The sequence below is a fragment of the Argopecten irradians genome, chromosome 2, assembly GCF_041381155.1.
Source record: "Argopecten irradians isolate NY chromosome 2, Ai_NY, whole genome shotgun sequence".
Taxonomy (NCBI): domain Eukaryota; kingdom Metazoa; phylum Mollusca; class Bivalvia; order Pectinida; family Pectinidae; genus Argopecten; species Argopecten irradians.
Window position 1 is genome coordinate 64,104,200 of NC_091135.1, and position 19,013 is coordinate 64,123,212.

General features: G+C 38.0%; 1 protein-coding gene across 5 annotated transcripts in view; it reads left to right on the top strand.

Moving 5' to 3' along the window:
- Positions 1 to 19,013, top strand: part of LOC138316208 (zinc finger homeobox protein 4-like) — a 325,938-nt gene that overhangs the window by 261,698 nt on the left and 45,227 nt on the right. The window contains exon 1 of one of the 5 annotated variants that reach the window (XM_069257793.1): positions 11,099 to 11,561. The exons of the other annotated variants lie outside the window; for them this stretch is intronic. The gene's annotated coding sequence lies outside the window, so the exon portion shown is untranslated. Of the gene's footprint in view, positions 1 to 11,098; positions 11,562 to 19,013 lie in introns of those variants that run through there. 5 annotated transcript variants of the gene reach the window in all.

The window sequence follows — 19,013 nt, forward strand, 5'->3', positions numbered from 1 at the left end:
TGAACAAGGGGCACATATGAGGAGGGAACAGATTTAGCAGGAGACAAAGGTGGATCAGGGGGACACAATATGAACAAGGGGCACATATGAGGAGGGAACAGATTTAGCAGGGGACAAAGGTGGATCAGTGGGACACAATATGAACAAGGGGCACATATGAGGAGGGAACAGATTTAGCAGGAGACAAATGTAGATCAGGGGGACACAATCTGAACAAGGGGTACATATGAGGAGGGCACAGATTTAGCAGGGGACAAATGTAGATCAGGGGGACACAATCTAAACAAGGGGCACATATGAGGAGGGAAGAGATTTAGCAGGAGACAAAGGTGGATCAGGGGGACACAATCTGATCAAGAGGCACATATGAGGAGGGAAGAGATTTAGCAGGGGACAAAGGTGGATCAGGGGGACACAATCTGAACAAGGAGCACATATGAGGAGGGCACAGATTTAGCAGGGGACAAAAGTGAATCAGTGGGACACAATCTCAACAAGGGGTACATATGAGGAGGGAACAGATTTAGCAGGGGACAAATGTAGATCAGGGGGACACAATCTGAACAAGAGGTACATATGAGGAGGGAACAGATTTAGCAGGAGACAAAGGTAGATCAGGGGGACACAATCTAAACAAGGGGCACATATGAGGAGGGAAGAGATTTAGCAGGGGACAAAGGTGGATCAGGGGGACACAATCTGAACAAGGGGCACATATGAGGAGGGAAGAGATTTAGCAGGAGACAAAGGTGGATCAGGGGGACACAATCTGATCAAGAGGCACATATGAGGAGGGAACAGATTTAGCAGGGGACAAAGGTGGATCAGTGGGACACAATCTGAACAAGGAGCACATATGAGGAGGGAACAGATTTAGCAGGGGACAAAGGTGGATCAGTGGGACACAATCTGAACAAGGAGCACATATGAGGAGGGACAGATTAAGCAGGGGACAAAGGTGGATCAGTGGGACACAATCTGAACAAGGGGCACATATGAGGAGGGAAGAGATTTAGCAGGGGACAAAGGTGGATCAGGGGGACACAATCTGAACAAGGGGCACATATGAGGAGGGAAGAGATTTAGCAGGGGACAAAGGTGGATCAGGGGGACACAATCTGAACAAGGAGCACATATGAGGAGGGAAGAGATTTAGCAGGGGACAAAGGTGGATCAGGGGGACACAATCTGAACAAGGGGCACATATGAGGAGGAAAGAGATTTAGCAGGGACAAAGGTGGATCAGGGGGACACAATCTGAACAAGGGGCACATATGAGGAGGGAAGAGATTTAGCAGGGGACAAAGGTAGATCAGGGGGACACAATCTGAACAAGGGGCACATATGAGGAGGGAAGAGATTTAGCAGGGGACAAAGGTGGATCAGGGGGACACAATCTAAACAAGGGGCACATATGAGGAGGGAAGAGATTTAGCAGGGGACAAAGGTGGATCAGGGGGACACAATCTGAACAAGGAGCACATATGAGGAGGGAAGAGATTTAGCAGGGGACAAAGGTGGATCAGGGGGACACAATCTGAACAAGGGGCACATATGAGGAGGGAACAGATTTAGCAGGAGACAAATGTAGATCAGGGGGACACAATCTGAACAAGGGGCACATATGAGGAGGGAAGAGATTTAGCAGGGACAAAGGTGGATCAGGGGGACACAATCTGATCAAGGGGCACATATGAGGAGGGAAGAGATTTAGCAGGAGACAAAGGTGGATCAGGGGGACACAATCTGAACAAGGAGCACATATATGAGGAGGGAACAGATTTAGCAGGAGACAAAGGTAGATCAGGGGGACACAATCTGAACAAGGGGCACATATGAGGAGGGAAGAGATTTAGCAGGGGACAAAGGTGGATCAGGGGGACACAATCTGAACAAGGAGCACATATGAGGAGGGAAGAGATTTAGCAGGGGACAAAGGTGGATCAGTGGAACACAATCTGAACAAGGAGCACATATGAGGAGGGAAGAGATTAAGCAGGGGACAAAGGTGGATCAGTGGGACACAAATTGAACAAGGGGCACATATGAGGAGGGAAGAGATTTAGCAGGAGACAAAGGTGGATCAGGGGGACACAATCTGAACAAGGAGCACATATGAGGAGGGAAGAGATTTAGCAGGGGACAAAGGTGGATCAGGGGGACACAACAATCTGAACAAGGGGCACATATGAGGAGGGAAGAGATTTAGCAGGAGACAAAGGTGGATCAGGGGGACACAATCTGAACAAGGGGCACATATGAGGAGGGAAGAGATTTAGCAGGAGACAAAGGTGGATCAGGGGGACACAATCTGAACAAGGGGCACATATGAGGAGGGAAGAGATTTAGCAGGGGACAAAGGTGGATCAGTGGAACACAATCTGAACAAGGAGCACATATGAGGAGGGAAGAGATTTAGCAGGGGACAAAGGTGGATCAGTGGAACACAATCTGAACAAGGAGCACATATGAGGAGGGAAGAGATTTAGCAGGAGACAAAGGTGGATCAGGGGGACACAATCTGAACAAGGGGCACATATGAGGAGGGAACAGATTTAGCAGGGGACAAAGGTGGATCAGGGGGACACAATCTGAACAAGGGGCACATATGAGGAGGGAAAGAGATTTAGCAGGAGACAAAGGTGGATCAGGGGGACACAATCTGAACAAGGGGCACATATGAGGAGGGAAGAGATTTAGCAGGAGACAAAGGTGGATCAGGGGGACACAATCTGAACAAGGGGCACATATGAGGAGGGAACAGATTTAGCAGGAGACAAAGGTAGATCAGGGGGACACAATCTGAACAAGGGGCACATATGAGGAGGGAAGAGATTTAGCAGGAGACAAAGGTGGATCAGGGGGACACAATCTGAACAAGGGGCACATATGAGGAGGGAAGAGATTTAGCAGGAGACAAAGGTAGATCAGGGGGACACAATCTGAACAAGGGGCACATATGAGGAGGGAAAGATTTAGCAGGGGACAAAGGTGGATCAGGGGGACACAATCTGAACAAGGGGCACATATGAGGAGGGAAGAGATTTAGCAGGAGACAAAGGTGGATCAGGGGGACACAATCTGAACAAGGGGCACATATGAGGAGGGAAGAGATTTAGCAGGAGACAAAGGTGGATCAGGGGGACACAATCTGAACAAGGGGCACATATGAGGAGGGAAGAGATTTAGCAGGAGACAAAGGTGGATCAGGGGGACACAATCTGAACAAGGGGCACATATGAGGAGGGAAGAGATTTAGCAGGAGACAAAGGTGGATCAGGGGGACACAATCTGAACAAGGGGCACATATGAGGAGGGAACAGATTTAGCAGGAGACAAAGGTGGATCAGGGGGACACAATCTGAACAAGGGGCACATATGAGGAGGGAAGAGATTTAGCAGGAGACAAAGGTAGATCAGGGGGACACAATCTGAACAAGGGGCACATATGAGGAGGGAAGAGATTTAGCAGGAGACAAAGGTAGATCAGGGGGACACAATCTGAACAAGGGGCACATATGAGGAGGGAAGAGATTTAGCAGAAGACAAAGGTGGATCAGGGGGACACAATCTGAACAAGGGGCACATATGAGGAGGGAAGAGATTTAGCAGGAGACAAAGGTAGATCAGGGGGACACAATCTGATCAAGAGGCACATATGAGGAGGGAACAGATTTAGCAGGGGACAAAGGTAGATCAGGGGGACACAATCTGAACAAGGAGCACATATGAGGAGGGAAGAGATTTAGCAGGGGACAAAGGTAGATCAGGGGGACACAATCTGAACAAGGGGCACATATGAGGAGGGAAGAGATTTAGCAGGAGACAAAGGTGGATCAGGGGGACACAATCTGATCAAGAGGCACATATGAGGAGGGAAGAGATTTAGCAGGAGACAAAGGTAGATCAGGGGGACACAATCTGAACAAGGGGCACATATGAGGAGGGAAGAGATTTAGCAGGAGACAAAGGTAGATCAGGGGGACACAATCTGAACAAGGGGCACATATGAGGAGGGAAGAGATTTAGCAGGAGACAAAGGTGGATCAGGGGGACACAATCTGAACAAGGGGCACATATGAGGAGGGAAGAGATTTAGCAGGAGACAAAGGTAGATCAGGGGGACACAATCTGATCAAGGGGCACATATGAGGAGGGAAGAGATTTAGCAGGAGACAAAGGTGGATCAGGGGGACACAATCTGAACAAGGGGCACATATGAGGAGGGAAGAGATTTAGCAGGAGACAAAGGTAGATCAGGGGGACACAATCTGAACAAGGGGCACATATGAGGAGGGAAGAGATTTAGCAGGAGACAAAGGTGGATCAGGGGGACACAATCTGATCAAGAGGCACATATGAGGAGGGAAGAGATTTAGCAGGAGACAAAGGTAGATCAGGGGGACACAATCTGAACAAGGGGCACATATGAGGAGGGAAGAGATTTAGCAGGAGACAAAGGTGGATCAGGGGGACACAATCTGATCAAGAGGCACATATGAGGAGGGACAGATTTAGTAGGGGACAAAGGTAGATCAGGGGGACACAATCTGAACAAGGAGCACATATGAGGAGGGAACAGATTTAGCAGGGGACAAAGGTAGATCAGGGGGACACAATCTGATCAAGGGGCACATATGAGGAGGGAAGAGATTTAGCAGGAGACAAAGGTAGATCAGGGGGACACAATCTGATCAAGGGGCACATATGAGGAGGGAAGAGATTTAGCAGGAGACAAAGGTGATCAGGGGACACAATCTGTCAAGAGGCACATAGGGAAAGATTTAGCAGGAGCAAGGTAGATCAGGGGGACACAATCTGATCAAGGGCACTATGAGGAGGGAAGAGATTTAGCAGGAGACAAAGGTAGATCAGGGGGACACAATCGACAAGGGCACATATGAGGAGGGAAGAGATTTAGCAGGAGACAAAGGTGGATCAGGGGGACACAATCTGAACAAGGAGCACATATGAGAGGGGGGCAGATTTAGCAGGGGTCAAAGGTGGGTCAGGGGGACTGATGGGACAGGGGGACCGATGGGACCGGGGGACACATTGGATCAGGATGGAAAAAATGATGAGGAATAAACACTGATATACCTTACAGCTCTCCACATGAGATTTAAACTTAATATACACTGGCAAAGTAGCAGTTATATGTTGGAGCACCTTAACCACCCTGCCACTGTGGCCTTTCTGTGGGATATGTGGTATCCAGGAAGTTAAAATATAAGTAGTTTCAAGAAAATAAGAAATTATGTTTGTATCTAGTTCTAAATAATTAAGTGTGGATGTGGTTTCTAGGAATTAAGTTTTTGTGGCATCACAGGCATTACAGACCTAAACGATTAAAATTTATGCGATCTGTTTTGTCAAGATGTAAGGGTGTACTATTACAGTGCATAAAGTAGTTGAAAACTAATCAGACATTAACAAAAACTTTGATATACTTATTATGTTGTTTTGAATAGAGGATTAAAACACATTCACATGTTTATGATTTAAAGTTTTATGTGTGTATTTTCATCTGTGAATGAGTAGCTTGAGGCTCCGACAGTTTGTCTTCTCTAAGGATCATTACAGAACTATATCACACCTTTATAGTGCAAATCAGGGGCAGATAACCCCGTCACAGATAGTTGTTTCAATCTGATGTGATTAGTGGAAAAAAATATTGAGGTTCCCACATGAGCGGTGAAGGGTGGTGATATGTATCTGCCTAGGGTAGTTAAATTTTAATTGTATAAGCTCCAAACCTTGATGAGAGACTAAAAACTCGAAAAATATAATTACTAATGTGATTTGATAAAAGAAATTGGTATACATTTAAGTGTGGGAACGAATTGCAAACAAAACCAAGAAATAACTCATGTTTATGGACATTTATTTGTGAAGGAAACCTCTTGAAAGAAATTGTATAATTAAAAGCCGCACATATATATAAAGTTATAATTTGGGATTCCTTTGGAAATAATTACCGTCTACGTAGATAAGCAAAATTCACATTCCTTTTACATGTATCATTCTTTTAATGAAGACTGTAGTGTGTAAAGTTCCATCCATGTTTCCATTAATTGTTGTGATCAATTAAGTTTTATTTATTGTACGTATAATAAAGAGAACAAGGAAGGTAAGTGAGAGTTGGGGAGGATGTTACATTTAGTGTAGTTAACAAGCACTTCTAATTACTGAGACGCCAAAACAAGGAAATAAACATCTTCATACTAAAGTTTTAAGATGACTTATTTACTTTTTTTTTTGACACAAGAGATTTTATTTGATATAATGTTTCTTACAGCAAAATGAATTTTAAATGAAATATTCCCCTTTATCTGTTGTGCTAAGTATTATATCAAAATTTGTTATTTAGAAGTCCTTTAAACTATTACATAATATTCTTTTTTGCTGAAATGCTAAAAATTACATCTAAACAATTTATTAAAATCATTTTTTTTCTATAAGATATCTTTAAAAGAGAAAAAAATGTGTTTCTGTTTTAATAGAATGAGATATGAGGATGTCTCGTAGAAATGAGACTTAAAATGTATGAGAACTTCAACTGTCAAAATGAATTTAAAAAACAGTATTGTCTAAATCAGATTTTGTATGTCTGGTTTTCACTGAGATTTGGCAAGAACTGTCATGACAATAGGTAATGTCATAAAACATAACACTGGCTTACTTATACGTACAATATAGTATTGATTTTCATTTTATTGATTTGTACGGGAAACCACAAAGAAAATCTGAAGATTTTTACCAAAGTATTTTTATAACTATAGATATCAAGGTGTCGACCTACAAAGCTCTATGGGGACAATCACACTTTCACCAATTTATCCTTCTAAATTAGAAACTATTTTTCTGTGCTTCCTTATAAACCTTTATCTACTCTAACCAATAAAAGCCACATTTGGGATGTGTGAAGTATTGATTTAGATATTTCTGAAGTCTAAAAACTCTTTGAGCTGATAAATTTTCTACTGGATAGTAATTAGAAAGAGTTTTCCCAATCTATAGAATAATTAGATACATTGTTTTAGATGTGTATCAGTCATGTAATTACCTATAGATGTACTCTTCCACATGTTAATTTGTACTTTAAAATAAGTCGGAATATACTTATGAATCTATCTGACCTCATTTCCTGATTCCGGCTGCTGTAGACACTTTGATCAATAAAGTAACAGAAAAACAGTTTTTAATTACAAAAGTGCATTAATTTAATGTTCCTTGATTAAAGACTTATCCCATGGATATACACTAGTAAAAACTTATCTAGAAATCCCCTTGCTGTGCCTTTTTTTCATCCAAAATTTCTGTGGTAGAGATAAGAAAAATTAAATTCCTTCACACCCAACGTCTTATCATATTTTTGTAGTAAGAGATTAAAATCTCTGGCTCTAACAAATAAATGGCAAAACTTGTTTGGGTGATTAATAGGGCAAACTGGTGGACCAGGCTCAAGTAATTAACACATGGGGCCATGGGGTACCAGCCGAATAAAAAATTCCTCTCAAGTTGGCATTAGGTTCTATGTCTTATGATTTTTGACAAATGCCGGAGCCATTAAAGTTGGAAGCTGAGTAACCCAAGCCTGAGTGATGTTTAGATAACCTGTGTGAGCAGATAAACAGGCTGGGGCACCTTCTACTCAGTAATGCATTACCCCAAGTCGGCTCATTATAATCAAGGGGGCTCCACCATCTACTACTTCCTCTCTTATCATACTACCAAAATAAACAAAGGATATTAATTAGCGTTTTCACATATCTGAACACAAAGCATCTGGACATGCCTGAAGGAAAAATAGGCCACCATACCAGGTTTGGTGGAGGTTAAACGGAGGATTATTTCAATTTTGATGAAAAAATTCCACAAGACAAAAACCAGATTCGGTGTTTGTCCCTTTTCTCCCCTCTTTGAAGTAATCAATATAGTCCTGCTCCTAATCATTATGATATCATCCCCACAAATTCAACACAAACTGCTATCATCAGATGGTGCTATTAAAGTGGGACTTTGTTTCTCTCAGACCCTGTGACTTATGGTTCAGTAGTCGCACTGATACTGGCCTGCCACCTAATCATTTGCGGCTGACCTCCGACCTCTGCTATCTAACTCCAAGGGAGGCAGTCCTCCTGCTCTCCTGTCAGGTGGCCTAGCTCGGTCCTCCTCATCCCACCCAAATTAATCAACACTTTTCCTTCTGTACTGCTCCTGGGATGAGCCATGACTAACAGGTCGGCACAAATTTTAATTTTAAATACCAAAGAACAATTGTGATGTGTCAGACCCCACGAAGCAACAAAGTGACATATGAAAAGTACATAGTTTGTAATTAAAGGCAGGACATTTAAATTTAAAAATTACATCGAAAACAAAACATTTATTTATTCAAAATACAAATTTTTTTTGTTTATTTTAATGTTATAATAACAGTAAAAAATGTAAAAAATAATCAATTTTTGTTTACAAAAATATTTTTAATTAATAATGATGATGAAATCATTAAATACTTTCTTAGATAAAAAGTTAACTTGAAAGTGTAAAATTTGAATACTGATTCAAATCAAATTCTTTCAAAATTTATGAAATAGCAGAATTACGAAAAATATACTGTAATTATTTTAAAAATTACTGTCTGAATTCTTTCTCAATTTGCTTGAATCATCATCCACAGTAATTTTTCCTTTGATTCCAAAATCAGTTTATATATATTGATTTTGGTGTGCTATATTTTTATCTATTTGGTGAATATCTGTTAATAGGAACAGAGATTGTGTAACAATACCTCGCCTACATGTATAGATATCTACACATATAGGCATGGATTTCAATTAACTTAAATAGAAATAGAAAATAATTCTCGGTATTGTCTGTAAACGACTGTGTGTCTGCTCCAGATAAGTTCATTAACATTCTGATAACAGCTATTAGTATAGAATATCAATGTTATATTGTACTTTTTGTGTGTTCATCAATACATTTTTACTTTAAATCTATACCTCAACAATCAAATGTAGCTATCCCCAATGTGTATTTATATAGATACGCCCTACAGTGGCGTGCACCGCCACACCGCTGCATAGGTCACATATTGAACTATCATTATGCATCATCGGAGACAATATTGATTTTGAATGTCGTTCTTAATTATAACTTAATAATTGATATTAAAATAATTCATAATTCACTGCCATGGCTGTGTGTAGAGGGAAAGTGATTAAGTCCAGGCCAATGATACTGCTGTTGTACATTTTATCTGATCAGGTCGTAATGGCCATTCTTTTTTTATTTTCATACATCAATGGGTTTTTTCACATTGCCATTTAAAGTTGTTAAATCAAAGTAACTTTCTTTATAGTGATAGCAACAATAGCATGAAATTGAGAAATGCAGTTAGGCAAGGAGAAAACAGCATGTACAAAGGTTTAGTTTCGGGAAATTAGAACATATTCGGCCATTATTACTTCTACAGTGTGAAGAAATATTCATTAAACATTCAGAAAATCTAGTGAAATCCAACGATCAGAACTATACTTTTCCTGGTGCTATCATACCTATACTGTGAAAATTATTATGAAATAGTTATGTTCTCTGCAGCCTACAAGTAGAGTTTTATGGGGGTACATGCCCACTTCTCTAACTTTTATGTATGACCCCCCGCTTGCAGGCTATAAGTATTTGAAAATTTTTGAAGAACATATATATTTATCCATGGCCTGCCTAGTTATCTCTATAAATCTTTAGAGCGATGGTAATTTCATGGAGAAGTTGTACCAAGACTTGGTGATCACTTTCACAGGTGTGGTACTGGCTGTGCAGTAGCGAGCCCCTGGGTGATGGTCCTGCTTATCTTACTGTCCGTCTCCACGATTAATCTATCTATTTATGCTGCATGTGACCAAACAACCACTTTCTGATAACTTTAATAAATATGCAGTCTTATTAGTGACTTATTGATTTCTCTGTCGGAACGTCACCCTTCTTCTCCAGTCACAAAAATAACGCACCACTTGGAGGCTACCAAGAAACACTCTTTTGACACGAAAAGACGGGATAATTGGGAACCAGAGTTAGTTAATCCCTTTCTCTATAGGAGGCGACTAGCACCCGTTACCAGAGGAAATTTGATGCATTTTTTTTCTTTCCTTGATGTCGGAGACATATAATTAATACAGAGTTGATAACAGGGAGTGTTTTAGGTCATTGTGCTCGGTAGATGTGCTATACCTAGCTAGAAAGACCACGTCTCAAAACACTCATACGCACAAACAATTTTTTTTTGTGTCAACTTCTAATTTAGAAATTAAAATAGAAAAACTTTCCAGCCACCACTTAAATGGCTGGTACAGATGTATAGATGGAATGTTAATTACAGTTGTTCTAATGTCCATTAAACATCGTCGGTCCACTGCCAGTAAACGTCTCGAAAAAGGAAAAGATCAGGCTTATGTGCGGACATAAATATATTTAAAACACCACAGCAAATAACTGATATACACACATGTTGTCCTGGTAATACTGAACTTGATCTAATACAGGCCTTAACACCTTGTTAGTGGAGAGAAGTTGTCAGACAGCGAAAACAAAATATTGCAATGAAATCATTTTTAAGGAATTATCATCGTCCATGCAATATGGCTTAGTATAACAAAGGGCAGAGCTAGCCACAGATGAGTTGAGGAGCTAGTAAAGCACATTAGAAAGGGTTGTGACCATCTAGTGGTAGGAGCCTCCCATGTTGAAGCGGTTAATGAGTGATTTGTCTGAGGGTCGTAATTACCATAGATCTCCAGTGACACAAACAGGGGCCTCCCTCTCAAATCACTTCATTAAATTCCTATACAGCAGCTGGACTAGCTAGCAGAGATTGCAGTGAGGGGCAGGCTTTCTTAATTTGACTTATTCCAATCAAGTTTTACCAAATTATATTTCCATGCTAATCTGTGTGGCGATGGTTAGAGATTGGTTGACGGCCACCACCGGGGCTGTGGCAGTCGGCCTCCATAGCATGGTCAGAGACAGAGGCTCAACATCTCATCGCTATAATGCTTAATTCTCTTTTTTTCTTTTAACAAAACAAACGTTCTAGCACTCTATAGGGCCCGATAATCATCAGTAGCAGTGTGCTTTACACATCCTTCTATAGATATACATATATACCAGCACAACGGATATATTTACTGATCAATGTTAGCTGGTCAAAAGACAGAAGTGTTTTGTGTTATGGATGAGGAAATTAAGGCCCATCCACTGGAGGATAATTAACAAAGGGAGTGCTTGGAGAAGAGAGCCTGTTGGATGGACTTGGCCCTGTCTGTTAGACCACCACAGCAATACAACTGGCCAGTTGTACAGAGTGTAGTGAATGAGCTCGCCCTCAAAGGCTCTCTCCATCTCCCTACTAAAGGGAGAAAGTTCAGATTATCGGTCCATCAAATTATATCTGGAGGTGCTAATCTGCTCGGCCTGAAAGTGGGTCAGCAAAAACAGTAAATGGATGTAGTGAGACGGACGCTATGGATGGTGTATATGGACCTAGTTCACCCTCTATGGTAAGGACTTGTATTTACATTTATACTTTTACACAGGTTTTTTTCACATGTTATTTTTAAACAGTTGTTGTGATTTTACAGGTTCTATTGAACCTTTGTTCCATTGAAGTTGTTTATTTTTTATTGGGTTTGTTGTTGGTTAAGATTGTGGTTGTCGTCCTGTGTATAAGGATGTGTCGATGGTCATTTGACCCCTAGGTGAGACCTGAGGAATTTACAGCAGGATTAGTGAAGGATCTGATATTATCGCTAGACATCCTAACAGACGTTCACCCATTGTTTGTAGGTATTTTATCTCCTTCTAACAAGACACATCATTAGGGATTCTCCCACCATTTCACCTAAGGCCATAGTTTACATTCTAAATACTTATTCTAAATTTCTTCTTTAAAATATCTGTGTATATTTATTTATTAATTTGTTGGTTTTTTTTAGAATAACCATGATTTGGTTCCTTTAAATATAATCTCAATGTCTGACATAGCGTTTAATATCAATGTCCAGAATTGTCTGAATTTGAGCACTAAGATAATGGAAGTCTCTAATGAATTAAGTTTTCAGGGTAAATGACTACTATAGTGAAAGTGAACATTCAGATCTCCGCTTAATTAATAAGTCTGCTAGGAAAACCAGGGGATAGGGCACCAAGTCTTTTCAGCTGTCACACAAGTTTTGAAAGCCTTGATTGAGCAAATTTCCCATCAGGCTCTTCCTGACATGGCCTTTTTGCATCACTGGGGTGACCAAGCATCAATCAATATCACTGCCCCTTATACATTCAACTTGATTAAAAATGGTGAGGGGCTAGTGTGTAAATGCTTTATACTCCTATGTATGTCACTTGTGTAGAGGGGGGAGGTGGGGGATCCACAGGGACCCTGCTTCTCTGCTGTAGGTTTTTTTCTGGTTATTTTATTTGTATGAGACACAATAGTTACATTTTGGTTACAGAGTCCATAGTCGATAGATTTTGGCTAATAGCTTTGTAGACATTTATTAACATAAAAATCACATCATTACATACAGATTTAAATTTAAAGAATAAGTTAATTTTAAATATGTTTTTCAGTTAAGTGTTTCCTGAAAAATGATCATGCATTAATAATGCGTTATTTGGACCATTTTTGCAGTAGAAATATTGCTTTGATTGGATCCAGTTAAAAACAAACTATGGATCTAACTTCCTATGATCAAAAGAAGACTTTTTTTTAAATCTATTGGTAAATTTCACAGATTATGATTTGATAGTTTCAAGCTTTGACATTTAAACTTTTCAGCGCAAATTTAAAAGCTTCATGTAATGTGTTTTATGAAAACTTCGGAAGGCAAATTAAATCTGAATTATTTATTCGTCAAAATTTAATTTGCAGTTATAGAAATTCCAATATGATCCTGAAATACTAAAAAGTTTGTTTAATGGTTGGCCATCACATTCACACTCTGAAGCTTTCGTTTTCTTTATCAAATTTTGACCCCAGGAGGCAAGTAAATTCAATAGCATTTTTGTGGATGAAACAACCTCCCCATTACAATTACTTTAATCCTGTTAGATTGCCTAATTTCGTATTCAGATATATTTCACTTTTTATCCGAGATGCAAATTCCAATTTATATCCTATTTAGACGATTTAACATGGGACAATAGCTCACCTGAATCGCTGGGAAACCCTGTGGACGATTTGAAAGAAGGGGATGAATCTTTTGATACTTTGAATCTGTAAATGGTTTTCTAGCCGAATCCAACTGTGAAGTGTTTAAGTGAAATGGATCTTTTTTAATTATGGACTACAAGAAAGCGTACACAGTTAGCTTGTTTTCAGGTATTGCTATATTTAAAAATCAAGACCATGTGTTTCAGTCAAACTGTTACCATAACATTGTCAAACGAAAACGGCTGGTTAACACACACCTCAATGACAAACTTATTGATTATTCAAATGTTTCCTTTTTATTGTATAAATCATAAATACCTGAAATTATTAATTCAGAATCAGAGAACTTTCTAAAATTTTCACCAAGTGCTGGTCTTAAATCGTTTTATCATAAGTAAGAGAATTTATTAGTTTTCTTTTGTTGAGGACGACAAATGACACATCTGTTGTTGGCTCGATTGTAATAGAAATCTCAGCAGCAAAAAACCGTGGATAAAACATGGCTTATAGCAATTAATATATGACTCAAAACAAAAAAAATCTGGGAAATCAATAACATAGATTAAATTTAGCATATGACAGCGAGAGGCCTTACACATACTAAGGCAATTATAAAGTGTAATTCACACACACCGGCTGGCTATTGTTTGTCCAGAATTTATACCTGGCATTAATTGAAGGTAAGAAAGATTAACAATAGCTTCATTTATAATCAGGGTAGGTGGAAATTAGGCTGTACTAATCTTTTGTGTAATCATTGATAACGAACAGGATCAAACTCGCTCTTATGGTAATGAGTTAATTAAGTTGTATTGAGGTGGGCTTTAGATAGCATGCAAACATCAAAGGCTTTCATGCACTTAGTCACATTTATATTCGTGTGGAAAACAAAAACTGTACAAGGTAACTGTTCTACCTAGCCGAGAGATATTGCTTCACCTATGTACAGGAGGCTGGCCCATGGAGGAAGGGAGATAACTCAGGATTTTTACACACTCACACTTGCTTTTCCTTCCTTCTGTATTAATGGGCTAGTTTTTGGTTATTTTTAGTGTTGTTTGATATTTGAGAAATGATGAATGAATAGAAGACTAGAGACATTAACTGATGGAATTGCCACAATCAGTCATGGGACACTAACCTGTATGTTGATATAACTATAATTTACTCACTCATATGAAATATCACAAAAAAGAATTATTGTGATACGGTAAGTGCCTTGAAGATTTGATAGTCCTGATAAAGATTTGACAGTCCTGATAAAGATTTGACAGTCCTGATTTTCATGTAAAAAAGATGCTTTTACAAGATTTCAAAGAGATGTTCTGTTAAAAAAAGCAAACATATATTTCAACTACTTGAATGTATATAACAGGGAGTTTCACGATATATATATTAGATGTTGAATTTGTTTCTGTTGTTACATCAGCAATTATTTCGTTAAATCTGCAGAATATCTACCATGTAATGAATTCAGCTGATAATTAGGAGTGCACCTGTGGGACAACTTTTCGCATTTTTAACAATTAACCATTTTTAAACTTAGGTCATGCGTAGATTTTATTTTGTACTACAGCTAACCTAATAGATCCCAAACTATCTTGACTTTTCATCAAAATGTGTTTTTATACGGGAGAAGTCGGCCCTTATCGACACGGAATCTATATGATGGGTTACAGGAGCTAACAAAGAATTAAAAAATAATCGCTAAAAGCATTCCACCACATATGACATTAGATTTAATGTGTTTTAAACACAATGTAGTGTCTTATGAGATGTAGCTCATCGCCATTTACAATACTGCAATCTAGTTTTTATTTCTTAGTTGTAGCCTTCTCAATTAAATCTCAAACTTTGTAGCACATTTGAATTTAAATGAAAATGAAATTTAATGTTAAAAAAATGAAAGTCATTTCAGATGTTGTGTTAAAAATATTTTCAAAGAGGTCTTTTTATCTTACATTATTAGTTTTTCAAAAACATTTGTTATAGAATTTTAATTGTTACTAAATGTGCCACTTCATTTAACCATATATGAAAAAGTAATTCATTTCAACAGAGAAAATTGTAACTATACATATAACCAAATAAAAATTCTTCAATAATTGGGAAAAATAAATCACATTGAAAAAATTAAAGGAATATTTCTATACTTCAATGGCATGAAAGACTAGGCAATAAAAAAATCACTTGAAAAGATATCACTTTCAATGGCGGTGATAAGAGAGGGTAAAATAAGGTAAAGATAGGGAGAACAAGCACCTGTTGGCCTCCGAAAACTCATAAATCTAGTGGTTGGTGGTGTACCGGGGGAGACATGGCCGACCCTGACACTATCTCACACCAAACACTCACCAGCTCATAGGGTTTTGTGGCCGGTTTTAGCACCTCCATTCCATATCTTCACATTTTTTTGGTACATTTATGAGATTTAGTTGTAAAGCACACTGAAATATTTGTCTTATCTTTATATGTTTTACACCAGATAGACAATACATATTTTTGGCAGGAACATGAAGTTTTCAACATATTATATAAAACAACTTATATTCTGGCATAAACATGAACTTTTCAACATTTTATATAAAACAACTTATATTCTGGCATAAACATGAACTTTTTAACATTTTATATAAAACAACTTATATTCTGGCATAAACATGAACTTTTCAACATTTTATATAAAACAATATATGTTCTAGAATAAACATGATCTTATAAACATTTTATATAAAACAATATATGTTCTGACATAAACATGAACTTTTTAACATTTGATGTGAAGGAGGATGTGAACAAGAAATCATTAAATCTCTATTACTTACAGGTGAGGTAAACTTATTTAGGAGTAGTGACCATTCACTAAATCTCATTAAAATTATTTTATTTGGATGTAGAAACGGGTACCTACTGACTAAAGCTATATTATCATCTGACCGTTTTAAAAAGATTTTTTTCTAAAAAGGAATTAATGAACCTGAAGCATTTTTTCTTTGATAGATTAAGTTTTGTATGGAGCTTTAGTTTTGATAGTATATTTATTAGGTGAATACACTTAAATATCTAGCTGTGGTCTTTGATATGTAAAGTGAATTTTACCTATAGATTTATGCCTTTGTTAATTTTTTTTACTTCATTGTAAACTGGGTTTAAATAAGTAGATAAAATCAAGTGTTCTTTATAGATGTCGTTATACATATTCATGATTAAAAAATAAAATTCCGTATAATATCGAAAAATATCATACACGATTAAATAATTTTATCAGGAAGCTTCAAACCTCATTAGTAATTAAGGTATTAGAAATATACATTGATAAATTGCCAATTAAATTCACTCAATTATAATTTTTGGAATGTTTAAATTGTATTTATATGGGATATCAGGTTATAGATGTGACATAAAGGACTGGAAGGTGTCCCCCACTGGGAGACAGCAAGGTTTTTGTTTGGTCGGCTATGGTAGGTAAACATTGTTTTATGTGTAAAAGAGGTAATATTATGTAAGATGTTGAGTCTCTCACTGTCTACCCCAGGTCTCTCAATGTTCTACTTCATTTTTACATGTTTCTAAGATGTCATTTCTCCCCCTTGGCTTTAAAGTCCTCATGACAACTCCATTGTTGTCCAAGAATGGCGTAAACAATTATTTTACCATTATGATTGTGTTGTTTGGTAGAGGTGATCCCACATGTCATTAAATGTCCCTGATTATATCATTAGGGGACAGTCTAAGTCCCTATCTCGGATACTTATCTCTATTCAATTAACGTTGACAGCCATTTATTAATGTAGTCCTAGAAAAGAGGCATTGAATACTCAAAGGCATGGGCTACCCAAACTTTTGTTTTTCATAAATTATTTTTAGTATGTTAAAAACTGATAAGTCTGTCCAGAATGTTTTTAATAGCTGTTAAATTTGTCTTGAAGAATTCTCACCAGGATTTATCACCAATTACTGTATTAATTAGGAAAACAATATGGTGCTGAAAAATATTTTTTTGTTTGCATTATTTAGATTACTTGGCCAAAGGGACTTTTACACAGATGGAACATGCTTTAGAAATGAATATTTATAAAAACTGCACACTGCCAAATGGCTTTCCTCTCTCACACACAGCCATGGAATCATTATAATTAAACAGGGAATTTGTGTATATGTGTTTAACAGTATGTGATTAATACAGATAAAGTTAACGAAGAGTAATTGGAAATCTTCAAAGCAGGCTGTCCCAATTGAAGTGGTAGATTTGTTGATAAAATTTAGAATTCATAACAAAGTCTGAAAAATAACTGGTATGTGAAGGAGTTTTATATTTCATGTGAAAATGTTTAGGGGTCCAGCTATCAGACAGGGTTGTGATTAAGCTTGGGGAGTAACCTATTCTAACAGAACACAGCTATAGAAGTCAACAGTAATTAAATCTGGATCCTCAACCAACATATACAATTAACACATGGGAAGATTGCACAAGGCTGAGAAGGCATGAGGGAAGGAATGCTCTAAGTCTGAGGCTGATGAGGGGTCAAAAAGTCAGACAACCTCCAGGATAACTGGACGCTAATCATCTTTAATTTCATCAGCCGAGAAAAAATAAACACGGACTGACAAGACTTCAGCTTCCATTTGTTTCAAGAGATTAAAAATTCACCCGATGCCTAGAGGTCGCTTGCCGCCCAAACCTTACACAAAGACCAGGATTAATTGGCAACCAGCAATATTTAATAAGCTGTGCACTTCCTCCTTAATTAATTCCTATGGCCCAACATCCATCTCCGCTCTTTCTTACTGGCACTTTCTTACACCAGGGCTTTATGCCTGGTCACAATTCTGGTACGAGTATGGGCACTTTCCATTGCTCACAATCAATAGAAGAGATATATTTTATGAGTGGTGTCTTTGTAGTTGGTGTTTTAGACTAGTAATTACAATTATAACTTATCTTCTGAACCATGATCAAGTTTGTATCCCGAAACTGAAATAAAGCACGTCATCTCGTCTAAGAAACTGAAGCCGTCAAAAAGCAATAAAATTCTCCTCTTAAAAACCATGCAACTCTATAATAAAGTGTCCATTTTCAAAGTGTTTTGTGATCATTAAGCTTATGAATAGAAAGGAAAGATTTTAAATTAGAACATCCTGCCCTGTAGTAATGATGTATAACAAAGCTAGCCTCTGGTTAAGGCTTTACATATAGCTGTAAATCACAGCACAGCTTCCATATGCCCGTGAATAATTAAAACCACTAAACAAGGACCTATTGGATCAAAACCTCGTTAAAAACATCAAATGAAAACACTTGTCCTCATTAAGGTCTAAATTTTATTTAGCGTGTTTACAAAAGATGAGGTTTGGATGAATTAGTGAGGTGTGTTTCTCTGGCCTCCTCCATAACTCACAGACCATCCATCTCACAATACGCTCTAAAACGAGTTTTCAAATTTCTGAGCTAATTTATTCGTAAAGTAGTCTAGCAGAACTAATTATTGCCTGGGTGTCGGAGTTAAGAAAAATATTGTTATCTGAACAGGAGAAATGACATATTATCACTGTCTACAGGCAGTCATGCTTTGATTAACCTTACTAACGAGTTCTACAGCCGTCTCAACTGCAAATTTGTCATCTATGGGAAAAAATTGGCGTGAAAAATCTTGTGTGCAATAGTTTGTTATGCCAATTCTAGATCTACACGATTCTGTATATATAATTTAGATGACCTTGTCTTATCTCGTGGTTTAGGAAATTTAGCTGTGTCCATATGAGAACGATTTAATCACTTGTGGAAATTTTTTTTGACATT